The 13,530-nt window shown below is 40.8% G+C and overlaps 2 non-coding genes across 2 annotated transcripts; one reads left to right on the top strand and one right to left on the bottom strand.

Moving 5' to 3' along the window:
• Positions 1 to 4,347: 4,347 nt before the first annotated feature.
• TRNAN-AUU (transfer RNA asparagine (anticodon AUU)) lies at positions 4,348 to 4,421 on the top strand. The gene has a single exon. It is a non-coding gene; the product is annotated as a tRNA-Asn (tRNA).
• Positions 4,422 to 4,689: 268 nt separating this feature from the next.
• TRNAN-AUU (transfer RNA asparagine (anticodon AUU)) lies at positions 4,690 to 4,763 on the bottom strand. The gene has a single exon. It is a non-coding gene; the product is annotated as a tRNA-Asn (tRNA).
• Positions 4,764 to 13,530: the final 8,767 nt, after the last annotated feature.

Here is a 13,530-nt window from a genome sequence, read left to right as displayed (position 1 = left end):
GGGATGGGAGCACAACAAAACTGCTCAGACCTTCAGTTGCATAGACTGCATGTGTGTATTCCAATGAGCACACAAATCTGTGAATTAGCAGCTCCACCATTGTGTGAGTGACAACAATCTCACTCTGTGAGAGTGCTGAATCTGCACTTACCCACAGGCTGTGATGGCATACCATATCTGTATTGCGCAAGGAACACGTCCATTAAGGCGTCAGCCTTAATGATCGGAATTTCATTGCTTTTTGGAGTTTGAGTGGAAGAGTTACAACAGGCTTCTGAAATTTCGATCATGTCTAAGAAGCCTTAATGGGACATGTGAAACCGTAAGGTTTTTTGTCTATGGAATATATATATATATATATATATATATATATATCTATCTATCACAAACATATATGATTCATACATATATCACACACACATACATGATACATACATGAGAAAGACCTGGGATGGTGATGAGGCCAGGGCCCCCTGCTGATGTTGCGTTGAGGTTCAATCCCACCCAGGGACCTAATTGACCTTGTTATCAGATTTTGGTGATCTTTAAGTAGACAAGTCAAAATTTCAAACCCCCTGTTATGGTGTAGGGTACCTGGCCTTCTCTGATGTAATCAGAGTTAGATTTGATTCAGTGATTTTATAAAAAACATCTAGGAAGCACAATTTAGCAGTGGGTTGCAGAGAAAAAGAAATATGCTGGCAAAAAAATCAAATTGCGTGATTAAACAGCTCTTCATTTTCTGGCTTTATTTTTATGCTAACAAATTTGTTCTCTGAAAAGTGTCCACAAAGCCAAGTCTCTGATTAACACCTTTGTAGGGATGGTTTTTCACTTATTACTAAATTAAACTTGCTTCATTGGAAAGGCAGCAAGATGCATCCTCATTTCAATGTCTACTGAAATAATACAGGTTGACACCAGGAAACATTAACGCCACTGCATCCTTGCTGCTTTCTCATGTGGAAGTCTGTTTAATGTGAAAACAAGGTGATATCTAATTAGCACACAGGTAAGAAATTACGAAAATCTTTATTTAAGGGTGAAGATGTTTCTCACAAAATCGTTGCCCCAATGCATCATTGAAATTCAAGCTGGAAAGATGATTTTAATATATCACTTGTACATTTTGTATTGCTCTTCTGGTGACAATGTAGTTTTTTTTGTCAATTACCATTTTAATAATAGGGTAAAGAAAATTAAGTGGATTTTTGAAAGAAAACTATACTGTCAATATACTATTAAAACAAATTAAAATGGTAAAAGTTATTGTACTTTAAGTAAAAATAAAAGAGCAAAAATATCAATCCCAGTTTTGATTACTTAAATTAACAAAAAAAAATGCATATAGCAAAGGATAGTTTCAAACTGCCTACCTCTGGGTTATGGGTCCAGCATGCTTCCATTGCAGTACTCTGCTGCACATGTAAGTGCAAGAGATCCTGAAGCACTCACTCATCATGGGAAAGTACCAATGTGTTTATTCATTGGTTGATGGAAGAAACATCTTCCAAAAACTCTCCAGATTATTGACTTTTTAAAGCAGGGCTGGCCAAACCAGTCCTCGAGATCTACTAACAGTTCACATTTTCTAGACTACCTAGCTGGTGCACAGGTGTAGTCATTACTAATTAAGATGTGCTGCATTCATTCCTAACTGACCATTCTACAGATCTCCAGGAGGCCTTGAAAACATGAACTGTTGGAAGATCTCGAGGACCGGTTTGGCCAGCCCTGTTTTAAAGTTTTTCTAGGAAACGTTTTAGATGAATGCTTATTAGCTTTTGTCAGTATGGACTTTTGCAAAGTGTCTCTGTGGCGCAATCAGTTAGTATGTACGGCTATTAACCAAAAGGTTGGTGGTTCAATCCCACCCAGGGACCTAATTGACCTTGTTATCAGATTTTGGTGATCTTTAAGTAGACAAGTCAAAATTTCAAACCCCCTGTTATGGTGTAGGGTACCTGGCCTTCTCTGATGTAATCAGAGTTAGATTTGATTCAGTGATTTTATAAAAAACAGCTAGGAAGCACAATTTAGCAGTGGGTTGCAGAGAAAAAAAATATGCTGGCAGAAAAATCCAATCGAGTGATTAAACAGCTCTTCATTTTCTGGCTTTATTTTTATGCTAACAAATTTGTTCTCTGAAAAGTGTCCACAAAGCCAAGTCTCTGATTAACACCTTTTGTAAGGATGGTTTTTCACCTATTACTAAATTAAACTTGCTTCATTTGAAAGGCAGCAAGATGCATCCTCATTTCAATGTCTACTGAAATAATACAAGTTGACACCAGGAAACATTAACGCCACTGCATCCTTGCTGCTTTCTCATGTGGAAGTCTGTTTAATGTGAAAACAAGGTGATATCTAATTAGCACACAGGTAAGGAATTAAGAAAATCTTTATTTAAGGGTGAAGATGTTTCTCACAAAATTGTTGACCCAATGCATCATTGAAATTCAAGCTGGAAAGATGATTTTAATATATCACTTGTACATTTTGTATTGCTCTTCTGGTGACAATGTAGTTTGTTTTTGTCAATTACCATTTTAATAATAGGGTAAAGAAAATGAAGTGGATTTTTGAAAGAAAACAATACTGTCAATATACTATTAAAACAAATTAAAATGGTAAAAGTTATTGTACTTTAAGTAAAAATAAAAGAGACAAAATATCAATCCCAGTTTTGGATTACTTTAATTAACAAAAAAAAAATGCATATAGCAGAGGATAGTTTCAATCTGCCTACCTCTGGGTTATGGGCCCAGCATGCTTCCATTGCAGTACTCTGCTGCACATGTAAGTTCAAGAGATCCTGAAGCACTCACTCATCATGGGAAAGTACCAATGTGTTTCTTCGTTGGTTGATGGAAGAAACATCTTACAAAAACTCTCCAGATTATTGACTTTTTAAAGCAGGGCTGGCCAAACCAGTCCTCGAGATCTACTAACAGTTCACATTTTCTAGACTACCTAGCTGGTGCACAGGTGTAGTCATTACTAATTAAGATGTGCTGCATTCATTCCTAACTGACCATTCTACAGATCTCCAGGAGGCCTGGAAAACATGAACTGTTGGAAGATCTCGAGGACCGGTTTGGCCAGCCCTGTTTTTAAGTTTTTCTAGGAAACGTTTTAGATGAATGCTTATTAGACTTTGTCAGTATGGACTTTTGCAAAGTGTCTCTGTGGCGCAATCAGTTAGTATGTACGGCTATTAACCAAAAGGTTGGTGGTTCAATCCCACCCAGGGACGTAATTGACCTTGTGATCAGATTTTGGTGATATTTAAGTAGACAAGTCAAAATTTCAAACCCCCTCTTATTGTGTAGGGTACCTGGCCTTCTCTGATGTAATCAGAGTTAGATTTGATTCAGTGATTTTATAAAAAACAGCTAGGAAGCACAATTTAGCAGTGGGTTGCAGAGAAAAAAAATATGCTGGCAGAAAAATCCAATTGAGAGATTAAACAGCTCTTCATTTTCTGGCTTTATTTTTATGCTAATAAATTTGTTCTCTGAAAAGTGTCCACAAAGCCAAGTCTCTGATTAACACCTTTGTAAGGATGGTTTTTCACCTATTACTAAATTAAACTTGCTTCATTGGAAAGGCAGCAAGATGCATCCTCATTTCAATGTCTACTGAAATAATACAGGTTGACACCAGGAAACATTAACGCCACTGCATCCTTGCTGCTTTCTCATGTGGAAGTCTGTTTAATGTGAAAACAAGGTGATATCTAATTAGCACACAGGTAAGGAATTAAGAAAATCTTTATTTAAGGGTGAAGATGTTTCTCACAAAATTGTTGCCCCTAGCATCATTGAAATTCAAGCTGGAAAGATGATTTTAATATATCACTTGTACATTTTGTATTGCTCTTCTGGTGACAATGTAGTTTTTTTGTCAATTACCATTTTAATAACAGGGTAAAGAAAATTAAGTGGATTTTTGAAAGAAAACTATACTGTCAATATACTATTAAAACAAATTAAAATGGTAAAAGTTATTGTACTTTAAGTAAAAATAAAAGAGCAAAAATATCAATCCCAGTTTTGATTACTTAAATTAACAAAAAAAATGCATATAGCAAAGGATAGTTTCAATCTGCCTACCTCTGGGTTATGGGTCCAGCATGCTTCCATTGCAGTACTCTGCTGCACATGTAAGTGCAAGAGATCCTGAAGCACTCACTCATCATGGGAAAGTACCAATGTGTTTATTCGTTGGTTGATGGAAGAAACATCTTACAAAAACTCTCCAGATTATTGATTTTTTAATGTTTTTCTAGGAAACGTTCTAGATGTATGCTTATTAGCCTTTGTCAGTATGTACTTTTTGCAAAGTGTCTCTGTGGCGCAATCGGTTAGTGTGTTTGGCTATTAACCAAAAGGTTGGTGGTTCAATCCCACCCAGGGACGTAATTAACCTTGTGATCAGATTTTGGTGATATTTAAGTAGACAAGTCAAAATTTCAAACCTCCTCTTATGGTGTAGGGTACATGGCCTTCTCTGATGTAATCAGAGTTAGATTTGATTCAGTGATTTTATAAAAAACAGCTAGGAAGCACAATTTAGCAGTGGGTTGCAGAGAAAAAGAAATATGCTTGCAAAAAAATCAAATTGCGTGATTAAACAGCTCTTCATTTTCTGGCTTTATTTTTATGCTAACAAATTTGTTCTTAATTACGTCCCTGGGTGGGATTGAACCACCAACCTTTTGATTAATAGCCAAACACACTAACCGATTGCGCCACAGAGACACTTTGCAAAAGTCCATACTGACAAAGGCTAATAAGCATTCATCTAAAACGTTTCCTAGAAAAACTTTAAAAAGTCAATAATCTGGAGAGTTTTTGTAAGATGTTTCTTCCATCAACCAACGAAGAAACACATTGGTACTTTCCCATGATGAGTGAGTGCTTCAGGATCTCTTGCACTTACATGTGCAGCAGAGTACTGCAATGGAAGCATGCTGGGCCCATAACCCAGAGGTAGGCAGATTGAAACTATCCTTTGCTATATGCATTTTTTTGGTTAATTAAAGTAATCCAAAACTGGGATTGATATTTTGTCTCTTTTATTTTTACTTAAAGTACAATAACTTTTACCATTTTAGTTTGTTTTAATAGTATATTGACAGTATTGTTTTCTTTCAAAAATCCACTTCATTTTCTTTAACCTATTATTAAAATGGTAATTGACAAAAACAAACTACATTGTCACCAGAAGAGCAATACAAAATGTACAAGTGATATGTTAAAATCATCTTTCCAGCTTGAATTTCAATGATGCATTGGGGCAACGATTTTGTGAGAAACATCTTCACCCTTAAATAAAGATTTTCTTAATTCCTTACCTGTGTGCTAATTAGATATCACCTTGTTTTCACATTAAACAGACTTCCACATGAGAAAGCAGCAAGGATGCAGTGGCGTTAATGTTTCCTGGTGTCAACCTGTATTATTTCAGTAGACATTGAAATGAGGATACATCTTGCTGCCTTTCCAATGAAGCAAGTTTAATTTAGTAATAGGTGAAAAACCATCCCTACAAAGGTGTTAATCAGAGACTTGGCTTTGTGGACACTTTTCAGAGAACAAATTTGTTAGCATAAAAATAAAGCCAGAAAATGAAGAGCTGTTTAATCACGCAATTTGATTTTATTGCCAGCATATTTCTTTTTCTCTGCAACCCACTGCTAAATTGTGCTTCCTAGATGTTTTTATAAAATCACTGAATCAAATCTAACTCTGATTACATCAGAGAAGGCCAGGTACCCTACACCATAACAGGGGGTATGAAATTTGACTTGTCTACTTAAAGATCACCAAAATCTGAAAACAAGGTCAATTACGTCCCTGGGTGGGATTGAACCACCAACCTTTTGATTAATAGCCGTACACACTAACTGATTGCGCCACAGAGACACTTTGCAAAAGTACATACTGACAAATGCTAATAAGCATTCATCTAAAACGTTTCCTAGAAAAACATTAAAAAATCAATAATCTGGAGAGTTTTTGTAAGATGTTTCTTCCATCAACCAACGAATAAACACATTGGTACTTTCCCATGATGAGTGAGTGCTTCAGGATCTCTTGCACTTACATGTGCAGCAGAGTACTGCAATGGAAGCATGCTGGACCCATAACCCAGAGGTAGGCAGATTGAAACTATCCTTTGCTATATGCATTTTTTTTTGTTAATTTAAGTAATCAAAACTGGGATTGATATTTTTGCTCTTTTATTTTTACTTAAAGTACAATAACTTTTACCATTTTAATTTGTTTTAATAGTATATTGACAGTATGGTTTTCTTTCAAAAATCCACTTAATTTTCTTTACCCTGTTATTAAAATGGTAATTGACAAAAAAACTACATTGTCACCAGAAGAGCAATACAAAATGTACAAGTGATATATTAAAATCATCTTTCCAGCTTGAATTTCAATGATGCATTGGGGCAACAATTTTGTGAGAAACATCTTCACCCTTAAATAAAGATTTTCGTAATTCCTTACCTGTGTGCTAATTAGATATCACCTTGTTTTCACATTAAACAGACTTCCACATGAGAAAGCAGCAAGGATGCAGTGGCGTTAATGTTTCCTGGTGTCAACCTGTATTATTTCAGTAGACATTGAAATGAGGATGCATCTTGCTGCCTTTCCAATGAAGCAAGTTTAATTTAGTAATAGGTGAAAAACCATCCTTACAAAGGTGTTAATCAGAGACTTGGCTTTGTGGACACTTTTCAGAGAACAAATTTGTTAGCATAAAAATAAAGCCAGAAAATGAAGAGCTGTTTAATCACTCAATTGGATTTTTCTGCCAGCATATTTTTTTTCTCTGCAACCCACTGCTAAATTGTGCTTCCTAGCTGTTTTTTATAAAATCACTGAATCAAATCTAACTCTGATTACATCAGAGAAGGCCAGGTACCCTACACAATAAGAGGGGGTTTGAAATTTTGACTTGTCTACTTAAATATCACCAAAATCTGATCACAAGGTCAATTACGTCCCTGGGTGGGATTGAACCACCAACCTTTTGGTTAATAGCCGTACATACTAACTGATTGCGCCACAGAGACACTTTGCAAAAGTCCATACTGACAAAGGCTAATAAGCATTCATCTAAAACGTTTCCTAGAAAAACTTTAAAACAGGGCTGGCCAAACCGGTCCTCGAGATCTTCCAACAGTTCATGTTTTCCAGGCCTCCTGGAGATCTGTAGAATGGTCAGTTAGGAATGAATGCAGCACATCTTAATTAGTAATGACTACACCTGTGCACCAGCTAGGTAGTCTAGAAAATGTGAACTGTTAGTAGATCTCGAGGACTGGTTTGGCCAGCCCTGCTTTAAAAAGTCAATAATCTGGAGAGTTTTTGTAAGATGTTTCTTCCATCAACCAACGAAGAAACACATTGGTACTTTCCCATGATGAGTGAGTGCTTCAGGATCTCTTGAACTTACATGTGCAGCAGAGTACTGCAATGGAAGCATGCTGGGCCCATAACCCAGAGGTAGGCAGATTGAAACTATCCTTTGCTATATGCATTTTTTTTTTTTGTTAATTAAAGTAATCCAAAACTGGGATTGATATTTTGTCTCTTTTATTTTTACTTAAAGTACAATAACTTTTACCATTTTAATTTGTTTTAATAGTATATTGACAGTATTGTTTTCTTTCAAAAATCCACTTCATTTTCTTTACCCTATTATTAAAATGGTAATTGACAAAAACAAACTACATTGTCACCAGAAGAGCAATACAAAATGTACAAGTGATATATTAAAATCATCTTTCCAGCTTGAATTTCAATGATGCATTGGGGCAACGATTTTGTGAGAAACATCTTCACCCTTAAATAAAGATTTTCTTAATTCCTTACCTGTGTGCTAATTAGATATCACCTTGTTTTCACATTAAACAGACTTCCACATGAGAAAGCAGCAAGGATGCAGTGGCGTTAATGTTTCCTGGTGTCAACTTGTATTATTTCAGTAGACATTGAAATGAGGATGCATCTTGCTGCCTTTCCAATGAAGCAAGTTTAATTTAGTAATAGGTGAAAAACCATCCTTACAAAGGTGTTAATCAGAGACTTGGCTTTGTGGACACTTTTCAGAGAACAAATTTGTTAGCATAAAAATAAAGCCAGAAAATGAAGAGCTGTTTAATCACTCAATTGGATTTTTCTGCCAGCATATTTTTTTTCTCTGCAACCCACTGCTAAATTGTGCTTCCTAGCTGTTTTTTATAAAATCACTGAATCAAATCTAACTCTGATTACATCAGAGAAGGCCAGGTACCCTACACCATAACAGGGGGTTTGAAATTTTGACTTGTCTACTTAAAGATCACCAAAATCTGATAACAAGGTCAATTAGGTCCCTGGGTGGGATTGAACCACCAACCTTTTGGTTAATAGCCGTACAAAATAACTGATTGCGCCACAGAGACACTTTGCAAAAGTCCATACTGACAAAGGCTAATAAGCATTCATCTAAAACGTTTCCTAGAAAAACTTTAAAACAGGGCTGGCCAAACCGGTCCTCGAGATCTTCCAACAGTTCATGTTTTCAAGGCCTCCTGGAGATCTGTAGAATGGTCAGTTAGGAATGAATGCAGCACATCTTAATTAGTAATGACTACACCTGTGCACCAGCTAGGTAGTCTAGAAAATGTGAACTGTTAGTAGATCTCGAGGACTGGTTTGGCCAGCCCTGCTTTAAAAAGTCAATAATCTGGAGAGTTTTTGTAAGATGTTTCTTCCATCAACCAATGAATAAACACATTGGTACTTTCCCATGATGAGTGAGTGCTTCAGGATCTCTTGCACTTACATGTGCAGCAGAGTACTGCAATGGAAGCATGCTGGACCCATAACCCAGAGGTAGGCAGTTTGAAACTATCCTTTGCTATATGCATTTTCTCTGACGTCCTAAGTGGATGCTGGGGACTCCGTCAGGACCATGGGGATTAGCGGCTCCGCAGGAGACAGGGCACAAAACTAAAGCTTTAGGATCAGGTGGTGTGTACTGGCTCCTCCCCCTATGACCCTCCTCCAAGCCTCAGTTAGGTTTTTGTGCCCGTCCGAGCAGGGTGCAATCTAGGTGGCTCTCTTAAGGAGCTGCTTAGAAAAAGTTTTTAGGTTTCTTATTTTCAGTGAGTCCTGCTGGCAACAGGCTCACTGCATCGAGGGACTTAGGGGAGAGAAGTTCAACTCACCTGCGTGCAGGATGGATTGGCTTCTTAGGCTACTGGACACCATTAGCTCCAGAGGGAGTCGGAACACAGGTCTCACCCTGGGGTTCGTCCCGGAGCCGCGCCGCCGACCCCCCTTGCAGATGCTGAAGATTGAAGGTCCAGAAACCGGCGGCAGAAGGCTTTTCAGTCTTCATGAAGGTAGCGCACAGCACTGCAGCTGTGCGCCATTGTTGTCACACACTTCACACCAACGGTCACGGAGGGTGCAGGGCGTTGCTGGGGGCGCCCTGGGCAGCAATGTATAATACCTTATTCTGGCTAAAAATACATCACATATAGCCCCTGGAGGCTATATGGATGTATTTAACCCCTGCCAGGTCTCAGAAAAACGGGAGAAGAAGCCCGCCGAAAAGGGGCGGGGCCTATTCTCCTCAGCACACAGCGCCATTTTCCCTCACAGAAAGGCTGGTGGGAAGGCTCCCAGGCTCTCCCCTGCACTGCACTACTGAAACAGGGTTAAAACAGAGAGGGGGGGCACTTATTTGGCGATATGTATATATATATTAAAATGCTATAAGGGAAAAACACTTATATAAAGGTTGTCCCTGTATAATATAGCGTTTTTGGTGTGTGCTGGCAAACTCTCCCTCTGTCTCCCCAAAGGGCTAGTGGGGTCCTGTCCTCTATCAGAGCATTCCCTGTGTGTGTGCTGTGTGTCGGTACTTGTGTGTCGACATGTATGAGGACGATGTTGGTGAGGAGGCGGAGCAATTGCCGGTAATGGTGATGTCACTCTCTAGGGAGTCGACACCGGAATGGATGGCTTATTTAAGGAATTACGTGATAATGTCAACACGCTGCAAGGTCGGTTGACGACATGAGACGGCCGGCAAACCAATTAGTACCTGTCCAGGCGTCTAAAACACCGTCAGGGGCGTTAAAACGTCCTTTTACCTCAGTCGGTCGACACAGACACGGACACTGACTCCAGTGTCGACGGTGAAGAAACAAACGTATTTTCCTTTAGGGCCACACGTTACTTGTTAAGGGCAATGAAGGAGATGTTACATATTTCTGATACTACAAGTACCACAAAAAAGGGTATTATGTGGAGTGTGAAAAAACTACATGTGGTTTTTCCTGAATCAGATAAATTAAATGAAGTGTGTGATGATGCGTGGGTTTCCCCCGATAGTAAATTATTGGCGGTATACCCTTTCCCGCCAGAAGTTATGGCGCGTTGGGAAACACACCTTAGGGTGGATAAAGCGCTCACACACTTATAAAAAAAAGTGGCGTTACCGTCTCCAGATACGGACGCCCTCAAGGAGCCAACTGATAGGAGGTTGGAAAATATCCTAAAAAGTATATACACACATACTGGTGTTATACTGCGACCAGCGATCGCCTCAGCCTGGATGGGCAGCGCTGGGGTGGCTTGGTCGGATTCCCTGACTGGAAATATTGATACCCTTGACAGGGACAGTATTTTATTGACTATAGAGCATTTAAAAGATGCATTTCTATATATGCGAAACTCTGGCATCAAGAGTAAGTGCGATGTCCATATCTGCCAGACGATGTTTATGGACACGACAGTGGTCAGGTGATGCAGATTCCAAACGGCACATGGAAGTATTGCCGTATAAAGGGGAGGAGTTATTTGGGGTCGGTCCATCGGACCTGGTGGCCACGGCAACAGCTGGAAAATCCACCTTTTTTACCCCAAGTCACATCTCAGCAGAAAAAGACAGTCTTTTCAGCCTCAGTCCTTTCGTCCCCATAATATCTGCCCAGGGATAGAGGTAAGGGAAGAAGACTGCAGCAGGCAGCCCATTCCCAGGAACAGAAGCCTTCCACCGCTTCTGCCAAGTCCTCAGCATGACGCTGGGGCCGTACAAACAGGTGCGGTGGGGGGTCGTCTCAAGAGTTTCAGCACGCAGTGGGCTCACTCGCAAGTGGACCCCTGGATCCTACAAGTAGTATCCCAGGGGTACAGATTGGAAATTCGAGACGTCTCCCCCTCGCAGGTTCCTGAAGTTTGCTTTACCAACGTCTACCTCCGACAGGGAGGCAGTATTGGAAACAATTCACAAGCTGTATTTCCAGCAGGTGATAATCAAAGTACCCCTCCTACAACAAGTAAAGGGGTATTATTCCACACTATATTGTGGTACTGAAGCCAGATGGCTCGGTGAGACCTATTCTAAATGGAGTCACTCAGAGCAGTGATAGCGAACCAGGAAGAAGGGGACTATATGGTGTCCCTGGACATCAAGGATGCTTACCTCCATGTCCAAATTTGCCCTTCTCACAAAGGGTACCTCAGGTTCGTGGTACAAAACTGTCACTATCAGTTTCAGACGCTGCCGTTTGGATTGTCCACGGCACCCCGGGTCTTTACCAAGGTAATGGCCGAAATGATGATTCTTCTTCAAAGAAAAGGCGTCTTAATTATCCCTTACTTGGACGATCTCCTGATAAGGGCAAGGTCCAGAGAACAGTTGGAGGTCTGAGTAGCACTATCTCAAGTAGTTCTACGACAGCACAGGTGGATTCTAAATATTCCAAAATCGCAGCTGTCTCCGACTACACGTCTGCTGTCCCTAGGGATGATTCTGGACACAGTCCAGAAAAAGGTGTTTCTCCCAGAGGAGAAAGCCAGGGAGTTATCCGAGCTAGTCAGGAACCTCCAAAAACCAGGAAAAGTGTCAGTGCATCATTGCACAAGGGTCCTGGGAAAAATGGTGGCTTCTTACGAAGCGATTCCATTCGGCAGATTTCACGCAAGAACTTTTCAGTGGGATCTGCTGGACAAATGGTCCGGATCGCATCTTCAGATGCATCAGCGGATAACCCTGTCTCCAAGGACAAGGGTGTCTCTTCTGTGGTGGCTGCAGAGTGCTCATCTACTAAAGTGCCACAGTTATGCATTCAGGACTGGGTCCTGGTGACCACGGATTCCAGCTTGAAAGGCTGGGGAGCAGTCACACAGGGAAAAAATTTCCAGGGAGTGTGATCAAGTCTGGGGACTTCTCTCCGCATAAATATACTGGAGCTAAGAGCAATTTACAATGCTCTAAGCTTAGCAAGACCTCTGCTTCAAGGTCAGCCGGTATTGATCCAGAGGGACAACATCACGGCAGTCGCCCACGTAAACAGACAGGGCGGCACAAGAAGCAGGAGGACAATGGCAGAAACTGCAAGGATTCTTCGCTGGGCGGAAAATCATGTGATAGCACTGTCAGCAGTTTTCATTCCGGGAGTGGACAACTGGGAAGCAGACTTCCTCAGCACGACCTCCACCCGGGAGAGTGGGGACTTCATCGAGAAGTTTTTTCCACATGATTGTGCACCGTTGGGAAAGACCAAAGGTGGACATGATGGCGTCCCGCCTGAACAAAAAACTGGACAGGTATTGCGCCAGGTCAAGAGACCCTCAGGCAATAGCTGTGGACGTTCTGGTAACACCATGGGTGTACCAGTCGGTGTATGTGTTCCCTCCTCTGCTTCTCATACCAAAGGTACTGAGAATTATAAGACGTACAGGAGTAAGAACTATACTCGTGGCTCCGGATGGGCCAAGAAGGACTTGGTACCCGGAACTTCATGAGATGCTCACAGAGGACTCAGGGCCTCTGCCGATAAGAAGGGACTTGCTTCAGCAAGTACCATGTCTGTTCCAAGACTTACCGCGGGTGCGTTTGACGGCATGGCGGTTGAACGCCATATCCTAAGGGAAAAAAAGGCATTCCGGAAGAGGTCATTCCTACCCTGGTCAAAGCCAGGAAGGAGGTGACCGCACAACATTATCACCACATGTGGCGAAAATATGTTGCGTGGTGTGAGGCCAGGAAGGCCCCACGAAGAAATTTCAACTCGGTCGATTCCTGCATTTCCTGCAAACAGGAGTGTCTATGGGCCTCAAATTGGGGTCCATTAAGGTTCAAATTTCGGCCCTGTCGATTTTCTTCCAGAAAGAATTGGCTTCAGTTCCTGAAGTCCAGAAATTTGACAAGGGAGTACTGCATATACAACCCCCTTTTGTGCCTCCAGTGGCACTGTGGGATCTCAACGTAGTCCTGGGATTCCTCAAATCACGTTGATTTAAACCGCTCAAATCTGTGGATTTGAAATATCTCACATGGAAAGTGACCATGATGTTGGCCCTGGCCTCGGCCAGGCGAGTGTCAGAATTGGCGGCTTTGTCTCACAAAAGCCCATATCTGATTGTCCATTCGGACAGGGCAGAGCTGCGGACTCGTCCCCAGTTTCTCCCTAAGGTGGTATCAGCGTTTCATCTGAACCAGCTT

The sequence above is a fragment of the Pseudophryne corroboree genome, unplaced genomic scaffold, assembly GCF_028390025.1.
Source record: "Pseudophryne corroboree isolate aPseCor3 unplaced genomic scaffold, aPseCor3.hap2 scaffold_288, whole genome shotgun sequence".
Lineage (NCBI taxonomy): Eukaryota > Metazoa > Chordata > Amphibia > Anura > Myobatrachidae > Pseudophryne > Pseudophryne corroboree.
The sequence above is the reverse complement of the archived record's forward strand: the minus strand, read 5'-3'. Positions and strand labels throughout refer to the sequence as shown.